At 48.2% G+C, this 27115-nt stretch overlaps 1 protein-coding gene across 1 annotated transcript in view; it reads right to left on the reverse strand.

The window, feature by feature from the left end:
- The window catches only part of exoc6b (exocyst complex component 6B), a 495523-nt gene that overhangs the window by 203749 nt on the left and 264659 nt on the right, over nucleotides 1-27115 (reverse strand). The window lies entirely within an intron of this gene.

Raw genomic sequence — 27115 nt, forward strand, 5'->3', positions numbered from 1 at the left:
ACTAACGATACAGGCCCTTCGGCCCATCGAGTCCGCACCGACCAGTGATTGGCGATCTGTCAGAGTGAGGCCACACGCAAATTGGAGGAACAGCAGCTCGTATTGCGCTTGGTCAGCTTATGACCCAGAGGTAGGAACATTGACTTCACCCCTTTGCAGTAACTCCTGCAGATACTGCAGTAACTCCAGACACCCACCCCCTAGTTGTCCCCCTCCCCCTAGTTGTCCGAGTAGTTCCACTGTCCGCATTCTTGTCACCCCGCTCGTTGGCACACCTTCCCCAGCCAACAACGGACCATTGTGGGCTCCACCCTTCCTGAGGTCGTCTGTTGCCCGGCCCTGATCTGCTCTGGCCTTTGCTCTCCTCCAGTTCCGTCACAAGCCCTCTCGAAATAGATGCTAGATTATGCCACCAATTCTCTGCAATTTACAGAGGGCCAACCAACCTACCAACCCGCACGTCTTTGGGATGTGGGAGGTAAACCGGATCACCCGGAGGCCCACGCACGCGGTCACGGGGAGAACGTACAAACTCCACACACAGACAGCAGCCGAGGCCGGGATCGAACCCGGGGCCCCGGCGTTGTGAGGCAGCGGCTCTACCCGCTGCACCACCAGTTGATGTCACCACGGTGATGAACCAGCGTAGATCAAGAAGTCACTATCAGCTTTGAGATCTGCATGGGTTATGGTTGCGGAAGAGATTACAGAGTTACGAAAGGGTGAAGTCAAAAAGGCATCTGAAATCTGAGATAACTATTTTAAAACCGCGGCATTGTTTAGACTGATTCTTCATGTGCGTCATCGGGCACTTGGTTGACGTCAGTGAACAAGCGGCAGAGATTTCGATCATCTCATCCTGAGAGATAGATTTCGAGAGGCCAGGTTCTGGGCTGCATGACTCCATGACTGTATCGGTCATACAGCATAGAACAGGCTTATTATCTGAGTGGTGGCCGATTAAGAAGAGGGGGAGATGCAACGAGACCTGGGTGTCATGGTACACCAGTCATTGAAAGTAGGCATGCAGGTGCAGCAGGCAGTGAAGAAAGCGAATGGTATGTTAGCATTCATAGCAAAGGATTTGAGTATAGGAGCAGGGAGGTTCTACTGCAGTTGTACAGGGTCTTGGTGAGACCACACCTGGAGTATTGCGTACAGTTTTGGTCTCCTAATCTGAGGAAAGACATTCTTGCCATAGAGGGAGTACAGAGAAGGTTCACCAAACTGATTTCTGGGATGTCAGGACTTTCGTATGAAGAAAGACTGGATAGACTCGGTTTGTACTCGCTAGATTTTAGAAGATTGAGGGGGGATCTTATAGAAACTTACAAAATTCTTAAGGGGTTGGACAGGCTAGATGCAGGAAGATTGTTCCCGATGTTGGGGAAGTCCAGAACAAAGGGTCACAGTTTAAGGATAAGGGGGAAATCTTTTAGGACCGAGATGAGAAAAACATTTTTCACACAGAGAGTGGTGAATCTGTGGAATTCTCTGCCACAGAATGTAGTTGAGGCCAGTTCATTGGCTATATTTAAGAGGGAGTTAGATGTGGCCCTTGTGGCTAAAGGGATCAGGGGGTATGGAGAGAAGGCAGGTACAGGATACTGAGTTGGATGATCAGCCATGATCATATTGAATGGTGGTGCAGGCTCGAAGGGCCGAATGGCCTACTCCTGCACCTATTGTCTATGTTTCTATGTTTCTAGAGAATACCCCTATGTTTCTAGAGAAACAGGCCCTTCGGACCAACGAGTCCGCGCCGACCAGCGATCCCCCCGTACGCTAGCACTACCCAACACACTTGATGCCATCTACAATTTTAACAAGCCAAAACTTGATAGAAGTCAGGAGGTCATATTGCAGTTGTACAAGATGTTGGTGAGGTCACATTTACAATAGACAACAGGTGCAAGAATAGGCCATTCGGCCCTTCGGGCCAGCACCGCCATTCAATTTGATCATGGCTGATCATCCCCAATCAGTACCCCGTTCCTGCCTTCTCCCCATATCCCCTGACTCCGCTATCTTTAAGAGCCCTATCTAGCTCTCTCTTGAAAGCACCCAGAGAACCGGCCTCCACCGCCTTCTGAGGCAGAGAATTCCACAGACTCACATCTCCCTGTGTGAAAAAGTGTTTCCTCGTCTCCGTACTAAATGGCTTACTCTTTATTCTTAAACTGTGTGTGGCCCCTGGTTCTGGACTCCCCCAACATCGGGAACATGTTTCCCGCCTCTAGCGTGTCCAAACCCTTAATAATCTTATATGTTTCAATGAGATACCCTCTCATCCTTCTAAAACCATGATCGCAAAGAATGGCGGTGCTGGCTCGAAGGGCCGAATGGCCTCCTCCTGCACCTATTTTCTATGTTTCTATGTTAAACTCCAGAGTATGAGGCAGAAGTGAACCCCTAGACTGTACCCCCTTTATCTCCCCCTTTAGCTTGGCCTCCAGCACACAAACAGTGCAACCACTGATCTACGGAAACAATAACAGCGGCCACTCTATGACACGCAAGCAGGGGAAGGCCACGAGGGTTTGTTTGAGTTAACGAGAGTCTGTGCCAGAGTGCAGGGATTCAGGTTTCTGAAATAAAGAGTTTTAAAGTACCCAAAACAGTTCTGAAAGGGAGCGCCAAACAATGCTACACACAACACTTCAACATAAACAATGGCGGCGAGCCAGGAATCACAATGACCTCTTGTCTGTCTCTCAATCAGACAAGTGCAGAAACTTCAGAGGGATGGTCAAAGTCAACAAGTTCAACGTTATTTTTCCCCTTTCTCCCGCGCCGAGAGGCAAGCGGCAGGAACGATAAGGGCTTGTCTGACTTGTCTGCCCCGGCGACTGTTATCTCCCTTCCCCAACCTGATCCGATCTGACTCCCGGCTAACGGATGGGGTGAGGTGACGCGGAGAGTCCTGCCCTGCGTTTGACTCTGTGACCGGCCGGTCACCCGGCGCGTGAACCAGCCCGGCTAATGCGGGTTTCAGCCCGCTCCCCTGCCAATACAAGCAAGTCGCAAACATCAGCCTGACAAAGGACTCGGATAACAATCCCAAAAAGATTAGAGCGGTACTTTTTAGAGCGATTAGGGAGGGGGGGGGGGGGGGGGAGGAGGGGGGGGGGGGGGGAACAGGACATAAAAAATCCTCCAGCTAAACAAAGCGAGTGCTTTTAATAAATACGGCAGGATAATAAACTGACAGGATCTCTCGTGCACTGAGCCAAGAGGAGAAATAAGTTAGCTCGATGGCCCAGGACCCCACCGAACCTGGTCACTGCTCCATCGGCAGATGTGTTGGATTAATAGAAGGTCGGATTTAAAAATAATACAACACACAATCTTCCCCTGCCCGGGTCACGTCTTTGAATGAGTTAACCAATTAGTCTCTCTCCCCTGCTCTTTCCCCAGGGCCTTTCCAAGTCCTTCTCCCCCCTCCCTTCTCAAGAACCTAGTCAAAGCCCTCTGAGAATAATTACTGAACCTGCTTCCCTCTCAGGCAACAGTAAGCAGACAATATAGAACAGGGTCTCAACCCGAAACGTCGCCCATTCCATCTCTCCAGAGATGCTGCCTGTCCCGCTGAGTTACTCCAGCATTTTGTATCCGTACAACATATGATGAGCGTTTTAGCATTCATAGCAAAAGGATTTGAGTATAGGAGCAGGGAGGTTCTACTGCAGTTGTACAGGGCCTTGGTGAGACCACAACTGGAGTATTGCGTACAGTTTTGGTCTCCTAATCTGAGGAAAGACATTCTTGCCATAGAGGGAGTACAGAGAAGGTTCACCAGACTGATTCCTGGGATGTCAAGACTTTCATATGAAGAAAGACTGGATAGACTCGGCTTGTACTCGCTAGAATTTAGAAGATTGAGTGGAATCTTATAGAAACTTACAAAATTCTTAAGGGGTTGGACAGGCTAGATGCAGGAAGATTGTTCCCGATGTTGGGGGAGTCCAGAACAAGGGGACACAGTTTAAGGATAAGGGGGAAATCTTTTAGGACCGAGATGCGAAAAACATTTTTCACACAGAGAGTGGTGAATCTGTGGAATTCTCTGCCACAGAATGTAGTTGAGGCCAGTTCATTGGCTATATTTAAGAGGGAGTTAGATGTGGCCCTTGTGGCTAAAGGGATCAGGGGGTATGGAGAGAAGGCAGGTACAGGATACTGAGTTGGATGATCAGCCATGATCATATTGAATGGCGGTGCAGGCTCGAAGGGCCGAATGGCCTACTCCTGCACCTAGTTTCTATGTTTCTATGTTGATGGCACCAGGCCTGTACCCGCTGAGGCTCTCTACAAGGCCCTGGTCAGGCCGCATTTGGAATCTCGTGAGCAGTTTTGGGCCCCATATCTGAATGAAGGATGTGCTGGCACGAGAATGATCCCAGGAATGATCGGGTTAGCGTATGATGAGCGTTTCACGGCACTGGGCCTGTACTCGCTGGAGTTTAGAAGAATGAGGGGGAGACCTCATTGAAACAGTGAAAGGCCTGGATAGAGTGGATGTGGAGAGGATGTTTCCACTAGTGGGAGAGTCTAGGACCAGAGGGCACAGCCTCAGAATGAAAGAACATATCTTCAGAAAGGAGATGAGGAGAAATTTCTTCAATCAGAGGGTGGTGAATCTGTGGAATTCATTGCCACAGAAGGTTGTGGAGGCCAAGTCAATGAATATTTTTAAGGCAGAGGTTGACAGATTTTTGATTAGTACGGGTGTCAGGGGTTATGGGGGGAAGCCAGGAGAATGGGGTTTGGAGGGAGAGATAGATCAGCCATTATTAAATGGCGGAGTAGACTTGATGGGCCGAATGGCCTAATTCTGCTCCTCGAACATAATCCACATCCCCCCACTCCCAGCCAAAAGCCTCTGGTTTGACACTTTTGAAGGGCCCCGACCAAAATGACACCTATCCATAATCTCCAGAGGTGCTGCCTGACCCGCTGAGTGACTCCAGCACATTGTGTCTTTTTTTTTTGTAAACCAGCACCTGCAGTTCCTTAAGTTTCCAAATCAGATGACATAATAAACACAATCCAGACAAGCTCAAGTGTAATAGGTAGAGCAAAGGGGGAGGATACAGAGTGCAGAATATAGTTCTCAGCATTGTAGCGCACCAGTTCCACAGACAATCCTGGATTGTCTAGATGCAGGAAAAATGTTCCCAATGTTGGGCGAGTCCAGAACCAGGGGCCACAGTCTTAGAATAAAGGTGACGCCATTTAAGACTGAGGTGAGAAAAAAACAGAGAGTTGTGAATTTATGGAATTCCCTGCCACAGAGGGCAGTGGAGGCCAAGTCACTGGATGGATTTAAGAGAGAGTTAGATAGAACTCTAGGGGCTAGTGGAGTCAAGAGATATGGGGAGAAGGCAGGCACGGGTTATTGATAGGGGACGATCAGCCATGATCACAATGAATGGCGGGGCTGGCTCGAAGGGCCGAATGGCCTCCTCCTGCAACTGTTTTCTATGTTTCTATGACAAAGTCCAATGTCCACAATGGGGTGGAGGTGAATCGGACAGTACCCAAGCTTATGGAAGGACCGTTCAAAAGCCTGATAACAGAGGGGACAAGACTGTTCATGAATGGGGGAGAAGGTACTCAGAAACGTTGCTATTTTGCATGCTATCTAATAGTCATAGAGTGATACAGCGTGGAAACGGGCCATTCAGCCCAACTTGCCCACACCAACCAACATGTCCCAGCTACTCTAGTCCCACCTGCCTGCATTTGGCCCATACCCCTCTAAACCTGTCCTGACTAAATCTTCCTGACTAAACGTTTCTTAAATGTGCTATAGTACCTGTCTCAGCTCTTTCTGCATAAATCAGATCAGATAACACTACACACAAATACAATCCAGCCAAACTCAAGTACAAATGATCGAAGGAAGGGAAAAGATACAGAGTGCAGAATATAGTTCTCAGCATTGTAACGCATCAACATTTATCTCTTCCTGTGTAGGAAGAAACTGCAGATGCTGGTTAGACAATAGACAATAGACAATAGGTGCAGGAGTAGGCCATTTGGCCCTTCGAGCCAGCACCACCATTCAATGTGATCATGGCTTAAAACCAAAGATGGGCACAAAAAGCTGGAGGTAGACAAAAAGTGCTGGAGAAACACAGCGGGTGAGGCAGCATCTATGGAGCGAAGGAATAGGTAACGTTTCGGGCCTAGACACTTCTTCAGACTGATGTCGGGGAGGGAGTGAGGGGGGGGGAGAAAGAAAGAATGTAGGCGGAGACAGTAAGACTAGTGGGAGAACTGGGAAGAGCGCAGGGAAGAAGGGAGAAAGCAAGGGCTATCTGAAGTTGGAGAAGTCAATGTTCATACCGCTGGGGTGTAAACGACACTCGCAAAGTATGAGGTGCTGCTCCTCCAATTTGGGCTGGGCCTCACTCTGGCAATGGAGGAGGCCCAGGACAGAGAGGTTTACTTTAGTTTAGTTTAACTAAAATAAGTCAGAAAGGTTTAGTTTAGTTTAGAGATACAGCGCGGAAACAGGCCCTTCGGCCCATCGAGTCCCCGCCGACCTGGTGATTTTTCCCCAGGTGCTCCGATTTCCTCCCACGCTCCAAAGACGTACAAGTTTGTAAGTTAATTGGCTTCGGTAAAAATTGTAAATTGTCCCCAGTGTAGGATGGTGTTAAGGGCCTGTCCCGCTTGGCGATCCCTGCATATTAACACTATCCTACGCTTTACATTTGCCAAGCCAATTAACCTACAAACCCACATGTCTTTGGAGTGTGGGAGGATACCCTTCCTCGGATGAAGGGTATCCTCCCACACACTGCCCAGTCCATCATCGGCTCTGACCTTCCTTCCATCGAGGGGATCTATCGCAGTCGCTGCCTCAAAAAGGCTGGCAGTATCATCAAAGACCCACACCATCCTGGCCACACACTCATCTCCCTGCTACCTTCAGGTAGAAGGTACAGGAGCCTGAAAACTGCAACAACCAGGTTCAGGAATAGCTACTTCCCCACAGCCATCAGGCTATTAAACCTGGCTCGGACAAAACTCTGATTATTAATAACCAATTATCTGTTATTTGCATTTTATAATTTTATTTATTCATGTGTGTATATATTTATATTACGGTATATGGACACACTGATCTGTTTCATTGTCCTATCAGGGACACATGATAATAAACTCACTTGAACTTGAACTTGGTTTGAATGGGTTTGAAGAGGCCTGAAGAGGGTTCTCGACCCGAAAAGTCACCCATTCCTTCTCTCCAGAGATGCTGCCTGTCCCGCTGAGTTACTCCAGCTTTGTGTCTATTTAGATTTCCCTGTCTGACTTTAAAGTTTAGCCCTCTAGTGTTGGGCATTCCCACTCTGGAAGGAAGGTTCTAAGAGTCTACGCTATCTTTGCCTTTCAAAGTAGATTATTTAGACGAGGTTAGACTAGACTCAAAGTAGATTATAAAGACTAGGCTTGTATTCACTGGAGTTTAGAAGGATGAGGGGAGATCTTATAGAAACATATAAAATTATAAAAGGACTGGACAAGCTAGATGCAGGAATTATTTTCCACAATGTTGGGGGAGTCCAGAACCAGAGGCCACAGTCTTAGAATAAAAGGGAGGTCATTTAAGACTGAGGTGAGAAAAAACGTTTTCACCCAGAGAGTTGTGAATTTATGGAATTCCCTGCCACAGAGGGCAGTGGAGGCCAAGCAACTGGATGGATTTAAGAGAGAGTTAGATAGAGCTCTAGGGGCTGGTGGAATCAAGGGATATGGGGATAAGGCAGGCACGGGTTATTGATAGGGGACGATCAGCCATGATCACAATGAATGGCTGTGCTGGCTCGAAGGGCCGAATGGCCTCCTCCTCCTGCACCTATTTTCTATGTTTCTATTAAAAGTTTAACAGAGCATTTCCTAACAAGACTGACATGCATGGTCTTTTCTGGGGAAGCAGACTGTAGCGTAAAATGAAACAAAAACATTGGTAATTGGGGGGCATGGTGGTGCAGCGGTAGAGTTGCTGCCTCACAGTGCCAGAGACCCGGGTTCCATTCTACCTACAGGTGCTGTCTGTACGGAGTTTGTGCGTTTTCCTCGTGACCCGGTGATTTTTCCCCAGGTGCTCTGGTTTAACTCCCCCGCTCCAAAGACGTACAGGTTTGTAGGTTAATTGGCTTTGGTAACAATTGTAAATTGTCACCAGCGTGCAATCCAGCGGCAGCAAAAAAAACGTTGTGGCACTTGAAACAAACGCCGCGCGGCAATACGTCGTCACGGCGCGAATTTTCCGGTGTGACCTGATACGCCAGTCAATGATGCCGGCAGTCGCCGAAACAAATTGCCAAGTGGGACAGGCCCTTTAGTCTGCGGGGATCGCTGGTCGGTGCGGGCTCGGTGGGCCGAAGGGCCTGTTTCCGCTTGCCTGTGTCTCCAAACTAAACTAATAGCAATCTACATCTAAAATGGATCTGCTCCTCATTAACATGCTGAAGACTTGCCTTCCAAACCCACAACATTCTGAGTGTACCAAATGTTGGCACCGCCTCAAGCCAGATCCCTGAGCTAATAATGATGGGAACATGAGTTCAAGTCCAACTGTGAATGTTTGAGATTTGGAACTATTTATAAAAATCTGGGAATTAATGGCAGGCTTCCACTAGCAACCACCACAAAGACAACAAGGCTACCCTCGAAATGGGGCGGCACAGTGGTGCAGCTGGTAGTACCGCTGCCTCACAGCGCCGGTGACCCCAGTTTGATCCTGACCTCAGGTGCCGTTCGCGTGTGGAGTTTGCACGGCCCCCCAGTGATCGCGTGGGCTTTCTCCGGGTGATCCGGTTTCCTCCCACACTCCAAAGTCGCACAGGTTACGTCGGTTAATTGGCTTCACTGACGATTGTAAATTGGCCCTCGTGTGTCGGATAGTGTGGGTGTGCGGGGACCGCTGGTCGGTGCAGGCTCGCTGGGCCAAACGTCCTGTTTCCGCACTCTATCTCTAAACTAAACTAATTATTTGGATCAAATTATAGACAATAGACAATAGGTGCAGGAGTAGGCCATTCGGCCCTTCGAGCCAGCACCGCCACTCAATGTGATCATGGCTGATCATCCACAATCAGTACCCTGTTCCTGCCTTCTCCCCATATCCCCGCTATCTTTAAGAGCCCTATCTAGCTCTCTCTTGAAAATATCCAAAGAACCGCCCTCTGAGGCAGAGAATTCCACAGACTCACAACTGAAAAGTGAAAAAGTGTTTCCTCGTCTCCGTTCCAAATGGCTTACTCCTTATTCTTAAACTGTGTGTGGCCCATAGTTCTGGACTCCCCCAACATCGGGAACATGTTTCCTGCCTCCAGCGTGTCCAAACCCTTAATAATCTTATATGTTTCAATGAGATTCCCTCTCACCCTTCTAAACTCCAGAGTGTACAAGCCCAGCTGCTCCATTCTTAATGATGGGATATAACCATATAACATATAACCATATAACAATTACAGCACGGAAACAGGCCATCTCGACCCTTCTAGTCCGTGCCGAACACGTATTCTCCCCTAGTCCCATATACCTGCGCTCAGATCATAACCCTCCATTCCTTTCCGTCCATATAACTATCCAATTTATTTTTAAATGATAAAACGAACCTGCCTCCACCACCTTCACTGGAAGCTCATTCCACACAGCTACCACTCTCTGAGTAAAGAAGTTCCCCCTCATGTTACCCCTAAACTTCTGTCCCTTAATTCTCAAGTCAATGTGTGGGGAGTGGATGAGAAAGTGGGATAACATGGAAATAGGGTGAAGGGTTGATCGATGGTCGGCGTGGACTCGGTGGGCCAAAGGGCCTGTTTCCTGTTGGGCATCACGGTGGCCAGCGGTAGGCCCGACCTTTTCTCTTTCTTCCTGCACAGGGAAAAGCTTTGTTTGTTTGCTATCCAAGATGGCGCCCATCCTAGGCGACTGAGCGTTAGTCACAGGCGTAGATCTGCAATCACACCTTGCGATCCTTCCACTATTTTGTGAAAAATATACATCTTCTAGATGGGCTGGGAGGCATCCTCGGTGATGTGACCTGGGGTCATCGGGTCTCACAACATCAGACCAGACCTCGCCCAGGCGACCCAGCCGGGGTTAATCAGGCCCCGACTTGTGTCCCAGCACCAACCGCCCACGGATCAGCCATCTTAGTAACCACTCTGCAGGGGTTGGGAGACTCTAGTGGGTGGAGGGACTGGGCTCTGACTGTGGGGTGAGTCCTGGCTGGGCTCCTCCTGCGTCTCACCAGGTTCAAGGCCTGTGCGTGCGCAGCACCTCCTTCTCCGAGCATTTCATTCTCGCCTGATGGATTTTTAGGCCACGGTGGTTATTTAGGCCTTTCTGTAGCTTAGTTGGGTGTCTTTCTCACGACTGCGGTGCTAACCCAGCCTGTCCCGGGTGCCGTCTTTCCGTGCCGTCATCTGTCTCTCAGTAGTCACCAAACTATTCTTGGTTGTCACCCAGTCTGTTCCTAGGTGCCACAGACTGAGCTAGACTTCAGTGTGAAAAATATACATCTTCTAGATGCGCTGTGATGTGACATTTCTTACTTTCGGACTTTACTGGACTTTACCTTACACTAAACATTATTAAGGTTATTCCTTTTATCCTGTATCTGTACACTGTGGACGGCTCGATTGTAATCATGTATTGTCTTTCCGCTGACTGGTTAGCACACTGCAAAAGCTTTTCACTGTACCTCAGTACACGTGACAATAAACTAAACTGAACTGAATTGAAACATGCAAACTCCACACACACAGACAGCACCCGAGGTCAGGAGATCCCCTCTCATCCTTCTAAACTCCAGAGTGTACAAGCCCAGCTGCTCCATTCTCTCAGCATATGACAGTCCCGCCATCCCGGGAATTAACCTTGTAAACCTACGCTGCACTCCCTCAATAGCAAGAATGTCCTTCCTCAAATTAGGAAGAGTGAGGAGATTCGGTATGTCGGAGAACGTCTACAGGTGTACAGTGGAGAGCACATTGACCCGTCGAATCACGGCCTGGTTCGGCAACTCGAACGCCCAGGAACAAAGAAGACCGCACAAAACGGTTAACACAGCCCGGTCCATCGCGGGTACTGACCTCCCCACCATCGAAGAGTATTTACAGGAGTCGCTGCCTCAAAAAGGCAGCCAGCATCGTCAGGGACCCACATCACCCTGGCCACACACTCACTTCACCCCTGCCATCGGGAAGAAGGTACAGAAGCCTGAAAACTGTAACGTCCATGTACAGCTTCTTCCCAGCAACCATCAGGCTATTAAACACAACAACCTCAAATAAGCTCTGATCCAAATAGACTTGGGGACTTTATTTTTTTACTCTGCACTATTGTTTGTTTATTTGTTTGTGTATATCTTTTTTTAATGAAATTATTATATGATATATAAATTTATATTTTATTTTTTTTCAGTCTGAAGAAAGGTCTCGACCGCGAAACATCACCCACTCCTTCTCTCCAGAGAAGCAGCCTGTCCCGCTGAGTTACTCCAGCATTTTGTGCCTACCTTATCTATATTACTAAAACTCTGATATTGACCACTTCTTGTTGTTCTGTACATTGATTTTAGAAAAAGCACTGCCACTTATGGCTGTGATTTTTGGCCATCTTACTCAAGAGTCCCACTCCGCTGCGCAGGACAAGAGGATTTTTCCCATCGATGAAAAATAAAAGAGTTACTTGTGTTAAAAAATGTTGAGATTCTCTCTCCTGAAGGCCTCTCCCCTTCCGGAGGGACTATAAAACCCAGAAGTGTTGAGTGCCTCAGTCAGTCTCTGCAAGATGGGGGAGCGAGAGGATCATGTCTCTCAGTCTGAGCTGTGAATAACACTGAACACATGCCTACTAAACTGTGAGTGGTTTTACTGACCTGTCACAGTGCCCTTAATGTGGTTTGAAAATATAGTTTGGAAATGCTAAAGCTGCGTTGCCTTTGGTTTGGAAATGCTAAAGCTGTGTTATATATATATACTAGACCAAGTGCAGACCCGTTGGGTCTGTTCCCCCAACGTGCGGTTGTGGGGGGGGAAGCAGTATGCAGCGTCACACACACTAACTATCCTCCCCCCCCCCCCGCACTCACGCTAATTACCCCCCTTGATATTATATTAATATTATTAATTTGCTCCTTTTACCCCATAACCACCCTATCTACTGACGCATAGCCCCCAACTTGCAGTCACATCTAGAGAGGGGGGGGAGGGGGGGGTAGAGAGTGAGGGCAGAGAGAGAAGGGGCAGAGACACAGAGAGAGGGGCAAGAGGGAGAGGGGGGTGGCGCGGAGGAGAAAGAGGGAGGGTGGGTGAGAGGGGAAAGGTGGGGGTGGAGGGGAGGAGAGAGAGAGGGTGAGAGTGAGGGGGAGAGAGGGGGGGAGAGGTGAGGGGAGGGGGGAGGGGGGAGAGGGGAGGGGGAGAGGTGAGGGGAGGGGGAGAGGTGGGGAGCAGGGAGGGTGGAGGGAAGGGGGTAGGGGTGTGTGGAGGGGAGGGGGGTTTAGGGGAGGGACGATGGGGGAGGGGATGGAGGGGAGGAGTGGGAGAAAAAGAGGGGAGAAAGAGAGAGGGGGGGAGTGGAGAGGAGAGGAGGGGGGGAGAGGAGAGGGGGGGGAGGGGAGAGGGGGGAGAGAGGAGGGGGGAGAGGAGAGGGGGAGAGGAGAGGGGCGAAGAGGAGAGTGGGGAGAGGAGAGGAGAGGGGGAGGAGAGGGGGGAGAGGAGAGGGGGCAGAGAAGAGGGGGAGGGAGAGGAGGGGGGAGAGGAGATGGGGAGAGGAGATGGGGAGAGGAGAGGGGGGAGAGGAGAGGGGGAGAGGAGAGGGGGGGGAGAGGAGAGGGGGGGAGAGGAGGGGGGGGGGGAGAGGAGGGGGGGGGGGGGGAGAGGAGAGGAGGGGGGGAAGAGAGTGCCTTTTTATTTCAACCCAAACCCCCCAAACAACCATTTGCAGGCAGTGCTTTTTTACTTTAACCATATTTTCATTTTCAAACCACATTAAGGGTACTTACTCACAGTTGTGTGGACATGTGTTCAGTGTTATTCACAGCTCAGAGAAACGTGACCCACTGCCTTCCTCCAGCTTGCAGACTAATTGAGGCACACCACTTCCTGGTTTTATAGTCCATCCCCCTTCCGCCAGCGGGGGCAGCAGAGAGAATGAGGAATTTTGTAAAATCATTAATATCTCTGTCATTTTTCATCGACTGGAAAAATCCTCGGCACACATGCGGCGGAGGGGGGCTCTGAGCGAGGTGGCCAAAAATGACGTCCGTAGGTGGCGGCGTTCTCTCGGAAATCGCAGCAAAAATGGCCAAAACCGGTCAAGAACAGACTTTTAGTAATATAGATAGATATAAAGATTGCACACACAAATAAAATGTTATATACATAAAATTCTTACTTGCAACAGCACAACAGATATGGAAACATATTACTCTGTGAACACCATAACAATAAAAAAAGTTCATATATATATATGTGTGTGTTTAAGAAGGAACTGCAGATGCTGGAAAATCGAAGATACACAAAAATGCAGGAGAAACTCAGCGGGTGCAGCAGCATCGATGGAGCGAAGGAGATAGGCAACATTTCGGGCCGAAACTCAGGGTTTCGGCCCGAAATGTTGCCTATCTCCTTCGCTCCATCGATGCTGCTGAACCCGCTGAGTTTCTCCTGCATTTTTGTGTACCTTATATATATATGTGTATGTGTGTGTATAACTTTTTTTTTATAGACACACACACACACACATATTACACACACACACAGATATGTCTGAAGGAGGGTCTCGTCCCGATAAGTCACCCATTGCTTCTCTCCAGAGATGCTGCCTGTCCCGCTGAGTTACTCCAGCATTTGGTGTCTACCAGAGATAAATATATATATATATATATATATATATATATGTGTGTGTGTATGTATCTGTGTGGCATATCTGTTTAACCATAAATCACCAGCAAGCATTTGTCGCTGTTAATTATGGTTCTTTTCGAGTCCTGTGCTTACAAACCTGCTGCGCGACTGCGAGTAAGAATTTCATTGTTCCCTTTCGGGGCGTATGACAATAAAACACTCTTGCTGAGAGCACTTTGTGTTTGCTTCGAGCAGGTTGAATGCTTGGCAGAGGTTCAACATCATTCCATCGAGGGAGAGAGTGAGCATGAGAAGAGGTAAATGGAGTGCCTAAAATGCTTCAGGAGGACTAAAATACCACAGCGTTTAACAATGGAGCATTTAAATCATTTCCTTGTGTCAGGTCGTGTTCATATCTCTCTTCTTATTCAATCTGCCCAGCTGAAAGCAAAGTCGGAGTCAGCCTCAGACATTTGCTTGGCGTGGGAGAGGTTTATTATCTTCAACAGAACAATGCACCCAACTTTCTATTTATTAAAAAAACAATCACTTCAATAGCAAATAAAAGTGCAAGAGAGACACATGTTGGTTTACAAAAAAAAAGACACAAGGTGCCGGAGTAACTCAGCGGGTTAGGCAGCATCTGTGGAGAACATGGATCGATGACGTTTCACAGAGTGCTGGAGTAACTCAGCGGGTCAGGCAGCATCTGTGGAGAACATGGATCGATGACGTTTCACAGAGTGCTGGAGTAACTCAGCGGGTTAGGCAGCATCTGTGGAGAACATGGATCGATGACGTTTCAGAGTGCTGGAGTAACTCAGCGGGTTAGGCAGCATCTGTGGAGAACATGGATCGGTGATGTTTCACAGAGTGCTGGAGTAACTCAGCAGGTCAGGCAGCATCTGTGGAGAACATGGATCGATGACGTTTCAGAGTGCTGGAGTAACTCAGCAGGTCAGGCAGCATCTCTGGAGAACATGGATGGTTGACGTTTTGGGTAGGGGTCCTTCCAATCGGGACTGATTGAAGGGTCTCGACCAGAAACGTCACCTGCCCATGTTCTCCAGAGATGCTGCCTGACCCGCTGAGTCATTCCAGCACTCTGTGTCTTCCTGACTTCGATAGTGGGGAAATCAGTTCCCATGAAGAACCAGGCAATATTCACCAGTCTACCATCTCCTTCGTTCTTTAGCGTTGGAGTTACTCACCCAGTCAGTCATAAGATCATAAGTCCTAAGAGCAGAATGAGGCCATTCGGCCCAACAAGTCTACTCGCCATTCAATCGTGGCCGATCTATCTCTCCCTCTGAACCCCATTCACCTGCCTTCTCCCCATAACCTCTGAAACCCGTACTAATCAAGAATCTATTATTCTCTGCCTTAAAAATATCCATTGACTTGGCCTCCGCAGCCTTCTGTACTCCAGCATTTTGTGCCTATCTTCTTTGACATAACGTTGGACTGCAATTTCACCAATTCAGCGAACACACATTTCTTACTCATGGCAGAACTAAATGAAGCAACCAGTCACCATCCTCTGCACCGTACATAGAATCATCAGGCATAGCAACAGAATTAGGCCAGTCGGCCCATCGAGTCTGCTCTGCCATTCGATCATGAGGTTAATGAGATTGAGGTTAATTCCCGGGATGGCGGGACTGTCATTTGCTGAGAGAATGGAGCAGCTGGGCTTGTACACTCTGGAGTTTAGAAGGATGAGAGGGCATCTCATTGAAACATATAAGATTGTTAAGGGCTTGGACACACTAGAGGCAGGAAACATGTTCCCGATGTTTGGGGAGTCCAGAACCAGGGGCCACAGTTTAAGAATAAGGAGTAAGCCATTTAGAACGGAGACGAGGAAACACTTTTTCTCACAGAGAATGGTGAGTCTGTGGAATTCTCTGCCTCAGAGGGCGGTGGAGGCCGGTTCTCTGGATGCTTTCAAGAGAGACACGGTTCTCTGTATACTTCGCAAGAGAGAGATACTTTCAAGAGAGGGCTCTTAAAGATAGCGGAGCCAGGGGATATGGGGAGAAGGCAGGAATGGGGTACTGATTGTGGATGATCAGCCATGATCACATTGAATGGCGGTGCTGGTACGAAGGGCCTGAACCAATTGTCTATTGTGTATAGTCTATCTCTGGAGAGCAGGAATGTGTGATGTTTCGGGTCTCAACCTTTCTTCGGACTTCGGATCTCAACCCGAAATGCCACCCATTCCTTCTGTCCACAGATGCTGCCTGTTGAGTTACTCCTCTTCGGTTTTAACCAGCATCTGCTGTTCTTTCCTACACAAGGCCTTGGGCACATTGGCCTTCATCTGTCAGAGTATTGAGTATAGAGTATAGAAGTTGGGAGGTCATGTTGCAGTTGTATAAGATGTTGGTGAGGCTGCATTTAGAGTATTGTGTTCAGTTCTGGGCACCATGTTGCAGGAAAGATGTTGTCAAGCTGGAAATGGTACAGAACTTGAGCTATTGGGAGTGGTTGAGCACACAAAGAGTGGTGGGTGTATAGAACGAGCTGCTGGAGGAGAGAGTTGAGGCAGGGACTATCCCAACGGTTTTCACTGTAGCTTTTCACAAAGTGTTTCGCTGTATCTCAGTACACCTGATAAAATACTAAACTAACTATAACTAACCAACGTTTAAGAAACATTTACATAGAAACATAGAAAATTGGTGCAGGGGTAGGCCATTCGGCCCTTCAAGCCAGCACCGCCATTCAATATGATCATGGCTGGGTCATCCAAAATTAGTACCCCGTTCTGGCTTTTCCCACTATCTCTTGATTTCCTTAGTCCTTAGAGCTTGTTCCATACACCCACCACCCGCCACCACGGTGGCTAAGCGGTACAGTTGCTGCCTTACAGCGAACCCACGCCGGAGGCCCAGGTTCGATCCCGACTACGGGCGCTGTCTGTACGAAGTTTGTACGTTCTCCCCGTGACCTGCGTGGGTTTTCTCCGAGATCTTCGATTTCCTTCCACACTCCAAAGACGTACAGGTTTGTATGTTAATTGGTTTGGTAAATGTAAAAATTGTCCCTAGTGGGTGTAGGATAGTGTTGATGTGCGTGGGTCACGGGTCGGCGCGGACCTGGTGGGCCGAAGGGCCTGTTTCCATGCTGTATCTAGATCTGTAAACTAAGAAACCGGCCATTGGGCCCAACTCATGCTGTGTGACTCTATGTATCTCTAAACTAAACTAAACTAAACACACCACCCTTTGTGTGAAAAAGTTACCAATCAGATTCCTGTTCAATCTTTTCCACTTCACCTTGAACCGGTGTCCTCTGGTCCTCGATTCCCCTACTCTGGGCAAGAGACTCTGTGCATCTACCCGATCTATTCCTCTCATGATTTTGTACACCTCTGTTTCCTGTCACTAGCATGTCCAAACCCTTAATGATCTTATATGTTTAAAAAGATTCCCTCTCATCCTAAATTCCAGAGTGTACAAGCCCAGCCACTCCATTCTCTCAGCATATGGCAGTCCCGCCATCCCGGGAATTAACCTTGTGAACCTACGCTACCTGTCCCGCTGAGTTACTCCAGCATTTTGTGTCCAACTTCATTCGTAAAGCTTTTTTGAGCACCCTATCTATCTGTGATGCCACCTTCAAGGAACGATATACCGGCATCTGTGGAATTCTCTGCCTCAGAGGGCGGTGGAGGCAGGTTCTCTGGATGCTTTCAAGATAGAGCTGGATAGGGCTCTTAAAGATAGCGGAGTCAGGGGATATGGGGAGAAGGCAGGAACAGGGTACTGATTGGGGATGATCAGCCATGATCACATTGAATGGCGGTGCTGGCTCGAAGGGCTGAATGGCCTACTCCTGCACCTGATGTCTATTGTCTATCTCTTTGCTGCCTGACCCACTGAGTTGCTCCAACTGTTTATTTTATTTGCCTCCAAACATTTCTCGGGAGTGATTTAGGAGTTGCACTATCACAGGCAGAGAGGAGTACTTTTCTCTTCATGACACCAGCCATTATTTATCTCCAAACCAGCAACATGGTGGCATAGTGGTAGAGCGAGTGCCTCACAGCGCCAGAGACCCGGGTTCGATCCTGACTGTGGGTGCTGTCTGTGCGTACTTTGTACGTTCTCCTCGTGACCCGCGTGGGTTTTCTCCGAGATCTTCGGTTTTCTCCCACACTAGACAGGGTTCTTAAAGATAGCGGAGTCAGGGGATATGGGGATGCGGGATACTGATTGGGGATGATCAGCCACGATCACATTGAATGGCGGTGCTGGCTCAAAGGGCCGAATGGCCTACTCCTGCACCTATTGTCTATTAATATTAATATTACTAGCTTTCTTCCCATATCCCTTGATTGTCTACTGTCTATTGTCTAACAAGACGTGCAGGTTTGTAGGTTAATTGGCTTGAGATAAATGTAAATTTTCCCTAGTGTGTGTAGGATAGTGTAAGTGTGCAGGGATCGCTGGTCGGTGTAGACTCGGTGGGCCGAAGGGCCTGTTTCCGTGCTGTATCTCTAAACAAAACTAAACTAACAACAGAAATCAGATAATTTGTTTGTTGTCAGTGTGTTTTGTGAGGGCATGATGTGATACAATTGGCAGCAAGATTTATTAAGCTGTAACATTTAATATAATTTTTTTTTAATAACTTGATGCTGCAAACTCATTAAGTCTTTTGAATTGCCTGGATAGAGTGGATGTATTGCCTGGAGTATTGCGTACAGTTTTGGTCTCCTAATCTGAGGAAAGACATTCTTGCCATAGAGGGAGTACAGAGAAGGTTCACCAGACTGATTCCTGCGATGTCAGGACTTTCATATGAAGAAAGACTGGATAGACTCGGCTTGTACTAGCTAGAATTTAGAAGATTGAGGGGGGATCTTATAGAAACGTACAAAATTCTTAAGGGGTTGGACAGGCTAGATGCTGGGAGATTGTCCCCGATGTTGGGGAAGTCCAGAACAAGGGGTCACAGTTTAAGGATAAAGGGGAAATCTTTTAGGACTGAGAAAAGAAAAAACATTTTTTACACAGAGAGTGGTGAATCTCTGGAATGTAGTTGAGGCCAGTTCATTGGCTATATTTAAGAGGGAGTTAGATGTGGCTCTTGTGGCTAAAGGGATCAGGGGGTATGAAGAGAAGGCAGGTACAGGATACTGAGTTGGATGATCAGCCATGATCATATTGAATGGCGGTGCAGGCTCGAAGGGCCGAATGGCCTACTCCTGCACCTATTTTGTATGTTTCTATGTTCTATGTGGGAGAGTCTAGGACCAGAGGCCGCATCCTCAGAATGAAAGGACCTACCTTTAGAATGGAGATGAGGAGGAAAAAGCTTTGTGAATGAAGTTGGACACATAATGCTGGAGTAACTCAGCGGGACAGGCAGCGTAGGTTCACGAGGTTAATTCCCGCGATGGCGGGACTGCCATATGCTGATATAATGAAGTGGCTGAGCTTGTACACTCTGGAATTTCTCTAGTCAGAGGGTGGTGAATCTGTGGAATTCATTGCCACACACGGCTGTGGAGGCCAAGGCAATTGATATTTTTAAGGCAGAGATAGACAGATCCTTGATTAATAATAATAATAATGGATGGGATTTATATAGCGCCTTTCTAATACTCAAGGCGCTTTACATCGCATTATTCATTCACTCCTCAGTCACACTCGGTGGTGGTAAGCTACTTCTGTAGCCACAGCTGTCCTGGGGCAGACTGACGGAAGCGTGGCTGCCAATCTGCGCCTACGGCCCCTCCGACCACCACCAATCACTCACACACATTCACACACATTCACACACAGGCAAAGGTGGGTGAAGTGTCTTGCCCAAGGACACAACGACAGTACACACTCCAAGCAGGATTCGAACCGGCCACCTTCAGGTTGCCAGCCGAACACTTAGCCCATTGTGCCATCTGTCGTCCCAACAATTAGTAGGGCTGCCAGAGTTTAGGGGGAGAAGGGAGGAGAATGGGGTTGAGAGGGAAAGATAGATCAGCCATGATTGAATGGCGGAGTAGAATTGATGGGCCGAATGGACTAATTCTGCGTCTAGAAGTTGTGAACATGAACTCATTGCAGCACAGGCCTTTTGGCCCACAATGTATGTGCTAAACATGATGCCAAGACCAACCCTTATCTGCTTGCACATAACCCCCCCACCATATCCCTCTATTCTCTGCGTATCCATGTGCCTAACCCAAAGTCTCTTAAATGCAATCTTCATATTGTATCCTTCCCCCTCTTATCAGGCAATGTTCCTGCAATAAGCTAGAGAGACTGATATGTTCTTGATTATAAACAAAGCACATCAACGCCTCTACATCCTGAGAAGATTATGGAAATTCGGTGTGGTCGGAGAGGATTCTCTTGTGTCTACGGGTTTACAGTGGGGAGCACATTGACTGGTCGCATCACGGCCTGGTTCGGCAACTTGAACGCCCAGGAGCGAAGACGACCTCAAAAAGAAGTGACCACTGCCCGGTCCATCACGGGTACTGTCTTCCCCAACATCAAAGGGATTTACAGGAGTCGCTGCCTCAAGAAGGCAGCCAGCATCGTCAGAGACCCACACCACCCTGGCCACGCACTCATTTCACCCCTGCCATCGGGAAGCAGGTACAGGAGCCTGAAAACTGTAACGTCCAGGTTCAGGAACAGCTTCTTCCCTACAGCCATCAGGATATTAAACACGACAACCTCAAATATGCTCTGAACTACAACAGACTATTATTGTTATTATTGCACTATTACTGTTTATTTGTTTATGTGTACGTATGAGTGTGTGTGTGTGTGTGTGTGTGTGTGTGTGTGTGTGTGTGTGTGTGTGTGTGTGTGTGTGTGTGTGTGTGTGTGTGTGTGTGTGTGTGTGTGTGTATAGGGCTAAATATATATATAGCTAAGGGCTCTTAAAGATAGCAGAGTCAGGGGATATGGGGAGAAGGCAGGAACGGGGTGCTGATTGGGGATGATCTGCCATGATCACATTGAATGGCGATGCTGGCTCGAAGGGCCGAATGGTCGGCCGAGTGGTCGGCGCCGACCTGTAGGGGGTATGGCTGCTAGCCTGCAGCTGTCTGTTTTTCATTTCTTTTTTCTTATTTTTAGTTAGTTTAGTGTTTTGTTTTTAAGGAGTTCTAGCTTTTTTATGTGTGGGGAGGGGGGGGGGAAGGGGGAAACTAATTTTCAGGGTCCCTACCTGGTCGGAGATGCAGCTTTTCTCCGGGCTGCACTTTCGACCCGTCCTCGCGGCCTACCAGCGGGCCTGGAGCGGCATTTCCTGAGGGGACCGCCCGGAGCCTCGGCATCGGCGGCGGCGGGATTGGCGGCGGCTGCGGCTGCGGAGCTGCGGGTCCGAGGAGCGAGGGGACCGCCTGGAGCCTCGGCATCGGCGGCACCGGCATCGGCATCGGCGGCGGCGGCACCGGCATCGGCGGCACCGGCGGCGGCGGAGCTGCGGGTCTGAGGACGGCGGTGCAGCACTGGAGCACCATTGCGGGGCGGGCGGTGCCTTGCCTGGGTCGCTGAGCTGGACATCGGCGGCGGAGCTGCGGGTCTGAGGAGCGGCTGCGGGCGGCGGCGCTGAACTTTACACCGGGAGCCTGGGATCTCTCGATGAGATCGCCAGTTGAGCTCCATTCAGTGCGGCCTTGTCGGCTCCGGAAGCCACGGTCTCGAGTAGGGAGGCGGCCGTTCCAGGGTTCCCATGCCGCTGGGAGGACTCTCCCGACGCCGGAACATCATCACCCGGCGAGGACGGCCTGGAACATCGGGCCTCCGTAGAGGCAACTGTGGAGGCCTCAGTAGGCCCAACTATGGGTGGGCATTGGGGATGGGACTGGACTTTGTGCCTTCCCCCATAATGGGAACCATTGTGGGGGGATGTTTTTATGTTAAAGCTATTTATTATTGTTATGTTTGTATTCTTTTTTATGTGCTGCATTGGCAAAAAGAATTTCACTACATCTAGGTGTATGTGACAATAAATCAACCTTTGAACCTTTGAACCTTTGAATGGCCCACTCCTGCACCTATTGTCTATTGTCACACTTTATCTTGTTTATGACATTGTATACAGTGTACTATGTTATTCTGTGGTGCTGCGGCTAGTAAGAACGTCATTGTTCTATCCGGGGCACATGACAATAAAACACTCTTGGCTCTCTGTCCTGTAATAAATGGCATCAAAGGTTATGTATGGAACGTGGAGCTGATGAACTTTGGAAAGACGCACATGTGGAACTCCACCGCATGTCTCTCACTGCCCGGGGTGAATGACATTTACGATGCATGGATGGCGAGCAGGAGGTCTGGGATGCTGGACACTCTTTACGGCACACCATGTGTTTACGGTGACAAGGCGCAGTCACAATTAGTTCCCCGTCAAGCAGGGAAGATGCCCAGCCGTGGCCAGCACTGTGTGTGTGTGCCAATCCAGCTGCCTGACACGTCCTTCAGAAACAAGAGTAGAGTTACAGAGGTTTGGGAGCCCCTGCTGCAGTCACATGGTGAGGCCGCGTTTACAGCACTGTGTTCAGTTCTGGCAGCCGGAGTTGTGGGAAAGATGTTGTCAAGCTGGAGAGAGCGGATGCGGAGAGGATGTTTCCACTAGTGGGAGAGTCCAGGACCAGAGGTCACAAGCCGCAGAATTAAAGGATGTTCCTTCCGGAGGAGGAATTTCTTTAGTCAGAGGGTGGTGAATCTGTGGAATTCTTTGCCACACAAGGCTGCGGAGGCCAAGTCAATGGATATTTGTAGGGCAGAGATACTGTAGATAGATTCTTGATTAGTACGGGTGTCAATAGACAATAGACAATAGGTGCAGGAGTAGGCCATTCAGCCCTTCGAGCCAGCACTGCCAGTCAATGGATATTTTTAAGGCAGATACTGTAGATAGATTCTTGATTAGTACGGGTGTCAATAGACAATAGAAAATAGGTGCAGGAGGAGGCCATTCGGCCCTTCGAGCTAGCACCGCCATTCATTGTAATCATGGCTGATCGGCCCCAATCAATAACCCGTACCTGCCTTCTCCCCATACCCCTTGATTCCACTAGCCCCTAGAGCTCTATCTAATTCTCTCCTAAATCCATCCAGTGACTTGGCCTCCACTGCCCTCTGTGGCAGGGAATTCCATAAATTCACAACTCTCTGGGTGAAAAAGGTTTTTCTCACCTCAGTCTTAAATGGCCTCCCCTTTATTCTAAGACTGTGGCCCCTGGTTCTGGACTCGCCCAACATTGGGAACATTTTTCCTGCATCTAGCTTGTCCAGTCCTTTTATAATTTTATATCTTTCTATAAGATACCCCCTCATCCTTCTAAACTGCAGTGAATACAAGCCTAGTCTTTTCAATCTTTCTTCATATGACAGTCCTGCCATCCCAGGGATCAATCTCGTGAACCTACGCTGCACTGCCTCAATCACAAGGATGTCCTTCCTCAAATTAGGAGACCAAAACTGTACGCAATACACCAGATGTGGTCTCACCAGAGCCCTATACAACTGCAGAAGAAAAGACTCCAGACGTACAGGCTTGGTTCTGGTTGATTACTGCGCAAACACAACATCAGTGGTTATCTCGTGCAGGTTTGTAGGCTAATTGGCTTGGTAAAATTGTCCAATTGTCCCCACTGTGTGTAGGATAGTGTTAGTGTGCGGGGATCGCTGGTTGGCGCGAACACGGTGGGCTGAAGGGCCTGTTTCCGCGCTGTATCTATATCTGTAAACTAAGAAACCAGCCCTTGGGCCCAACTCATGCTGTGTGACTCTGTGACCCTATAATTCGTCCAAAATTAATACTTACATTTTGGAAACAGACAACAGTCCCTACAATGAAGATGTGGATCACAAACATGTCCGAGACACTACATTTGGAAAACATTAGGCTTGTCTTGGCGGAAAAACCAGATCAATTTCTTAAGACGTGGCCACCCTTTACCGAATTCTTACAACAATAGTATGGTGCAACACAAATTTAAATTAAAATCCGATGCTGGGTTGGGTGAGGTGGGCGGGAGGGGGACGAGGGGCAAGGTATATCTCCACCTTTCTTTTTCTTTTTTCTTATTTCTACATCTTTCTGCCACACTACTTTGGTAGTTTAGGGGACTTTATTTTGTTCTTTTTCGATCTATCTTTTCACTTTGCATTTTTTTTCTTTCTTGTTCTTCTTTTTCTTTTCTTTTTTCATTTTCATAGTTTAGGTCGTAAGGTTAAAAATGAAGCTGTACATTAATTGTATAATTTTAGATTCCGAATGTTTTATCTCTGTACGATTGCTTCTAATAATATTAAATATTAAAAAATCAAATAAATAAATAAAAATAATTTGGCCACGTTGACCGAGATAGAATCATAAGAGTCATACAGTGGGGAAACAGGCCCTTCTGCCAACCTGCCCGTTGGGCCAAAGGGACTGTTTCCACGCTGTGCGACTTGAAGAATACTGGAAACATGGGACTGTAAGGCCAGAAAAGTGAGGTTTGCATAACCCTCATTCATAGAAAACATAGAAAATAGAAAATAGGTGCAGGAGGAGGCCATTCGGCCCTTCGAGCCAGCACCGCTCGATTCAGTTAACTTCCGTTTAGTTTCTGTGCTGGAGAATTGACCAGCGGGTGAAAGAGAGGGGGGGGAGAAATGAAAGGAAAAGTTCCATCCCGACTACGGGCGCTGTCTGTATGGAATTGGTACGTTCCCCCCTTGACCTGCGTGGTTTTTCTCCAAGATCTCAGTTTCCTCCCACACTCCAAAAACGTGCAAGTTTGGGGGCTAATTTGTTTGGTACAAATGTAAATTGTCCCCCAGTGTGTGTAGGATAGCGTTCGTGTGCAGGAATCGCTGGTCGGCGCGGACTCGGTGCCGCGACCTATCCCGCTGAGTTACTCCAGCATTTTGTGTTAATCTTCTGTGACACCTTTTAGTTTAGTTTAGTTTGGTTTAGTTTGTCGTCTCATGCACCGGGGTACAGTGAAAAGCTTTTGTTGCGTGCTATCCAGTCAGCGGAAAGACAATACATGTTTGCAATCGAGTCATCCACAGTCTACAGATACAGGGATAAAGGGAATAACGTTTAGATAAAGAGGGACTCAGTGGGCCGAAGGGCCTGTTTCTGCCCTGAATCTCTAAACTAAACTAAATTGAACTAAAAAGAAAATTCACTACGAAAGGGGGGGGGGGGAGGAGGCTATGTCTTGTCTATAACATCCAGACTTTGAAATACATTCTAATTCCCAGGAGAGCGCAAATGGTGAGCAGAGCTCGGTACAATTTTGACTTCAAAAGAATCTACAATAAGGTTTTGAGCACATCTAACGCTCAGGAACCTTTGATTTCAAAGCTCATTCATACATGCAGATCATTAATTTTACATAGCTGCAAGCACTGAAACTTGTCTAACGAGATCATCTTAATATAATGTCATTACTGGGTCTACCACACAGGGTGCCAGCGTTGAAGGCTGTAAATGAGGACCACATGTAAAATGCTGGGGAGTAAACCTCAGACCCCTCTTCTCCTCCTCGTCCAGAGGCAGTGAATCTTCTCTTGAGTTGAGGGAATTGAGTTGATTTGAAAGCTGCAGCATGGAAACAGGCCCTCGGCCTACTGAGCACACGTTGACTAGCGATCACCCCTTCACACTAGTTTAGTTTGGTTTAGTTTAGAGATAAAGCACGGAAACAGATCCTTCGGCCCACTGAGTCCGCGCCGACCAGCGATCCCCGCACATTAACACTATCCTACACACAGTATGGACAATTTACACTTATACCAAGCCATTTAACCTACAAACCTGTACGCCTTTGGAGTGTGGGAGGAAACCAAAGATCTTGGAGAAAACGCACGCGGTCTCGGAAACATTAGGACAGGCACATGAATCGAACAGGTTGGGAGAGATATGGGCCAAACGCAGGCAGGTGGGACTAGTGTAGCTGGGACATGTGGTCAAGATGGGACGAAGGGCCTGTTTTCACACCGTATGTCTCTGTGACTCTATGATAATCAGAATCCTTTTTCCGGGTGGAAATGTCAAATACTGGAGGGCACAGGTTTAAGATGAGAGGGGGAACGTTAAAAAAAACTATGCAGGGGAAGTTTTTTTTTACACAGAGAATGATAGGTGCGTGGAACATGCAACAAGGAGAATGGTGGGGCAGCTTTGATAGTGGCATTTATAAGGCATTTCTGCACGCACGTTGACATGCTGGGAATGGAGGGATACAGACCACATGTAGGCAGATAGGGTAAGTTTTATTCGGCAGTGTGGTCGGTGCAGAAATCGTGAGCTAAAAATCCTGTTCCTGTGCTCAGAGTGATACAGCGTGGAAACAGGCCCCTCGGCCCAACTTGCCCACACCGACAAACATGTCCCAGCTACACTAGTCCCACCTGCCTGCGTTTGGCCCATATCCCTCTAAATCTGTCCTATCCCTGTACCTGTCCAACTGTTTCGTAAATGTTGCAATAGTCCCATCCTCAACCACCTCATTACACACACGCGCCACCCTTTATGTGAAAATGTTACCCCTCAGATTCCTATTCGATTTTCCCCCCTCTCACCTTGAACCTATGCCCTCTGTTCCTCGATTCCCCTACTCTGGGCAAGAGACTCTGTGCATCTGCCCGATCTATTCCTCTCATGATTTTGTACACCTCTATAAGATCACCCCCCCATCCTCTTGCGCTCCTAGGAATAGAGTCGCAGCCTGCTCAAACCCTCCTGATAGCTCAGGCCCTCGGGTCCTGGCAACATCCTTGTGAATCTTCTTGACACCCTTTCCAGCCTAATATCTTTCCTATAACATGGTGCCCAGAACTGAACATAATACTCCAAATGTGGGCCTCATCCAACGTCTTAAACAACTGCAACATGACCTCCCAACTTGATGCTCTATGTTCTATGCTTCACACATGCGAAAGACTGCCAATGCAAATGGTGGCCCTTTTTGGCATAAACTGGTCAAGGCCAATGCTAACCAAGAGGACAAGAAAAACCAAGTACAATATTCACAAAATAGTGAGTTTACACTTGTCACTTTTTTTTCACTCTATCATTCACAGGTCAAGCTCAAAATGTAGTTTAATTTAGTTTCGTTATTTATTGTCAAAATAATAAACAAAACTTTCCCCTCCGGGGATGAATAAAGTTCTATTGTAATGCCGTGTGTACCGAGGTACAGCGAAAAGCTTTTGTTGCGTGCTATCCAGTCAGCAGAAAGACAATACACGATTACAATCACAAAA

The sequence above is a fragment of the Amblyraja radiata genome, chromosome 1 (assembly GCF_010909765.2).
Source record: "Amblyraja radiata isolate CabotCenter1 chromosome 1, sAmbRad1.1.pri, whole genome shotgun sequence".
Classification (NCBI taxonomy): Eukaryota; Metazoa; Chordata; class Chondrichthyes; order Rajiformes; family Rajidae; genus Amblyraja; species Amblyraja radiata.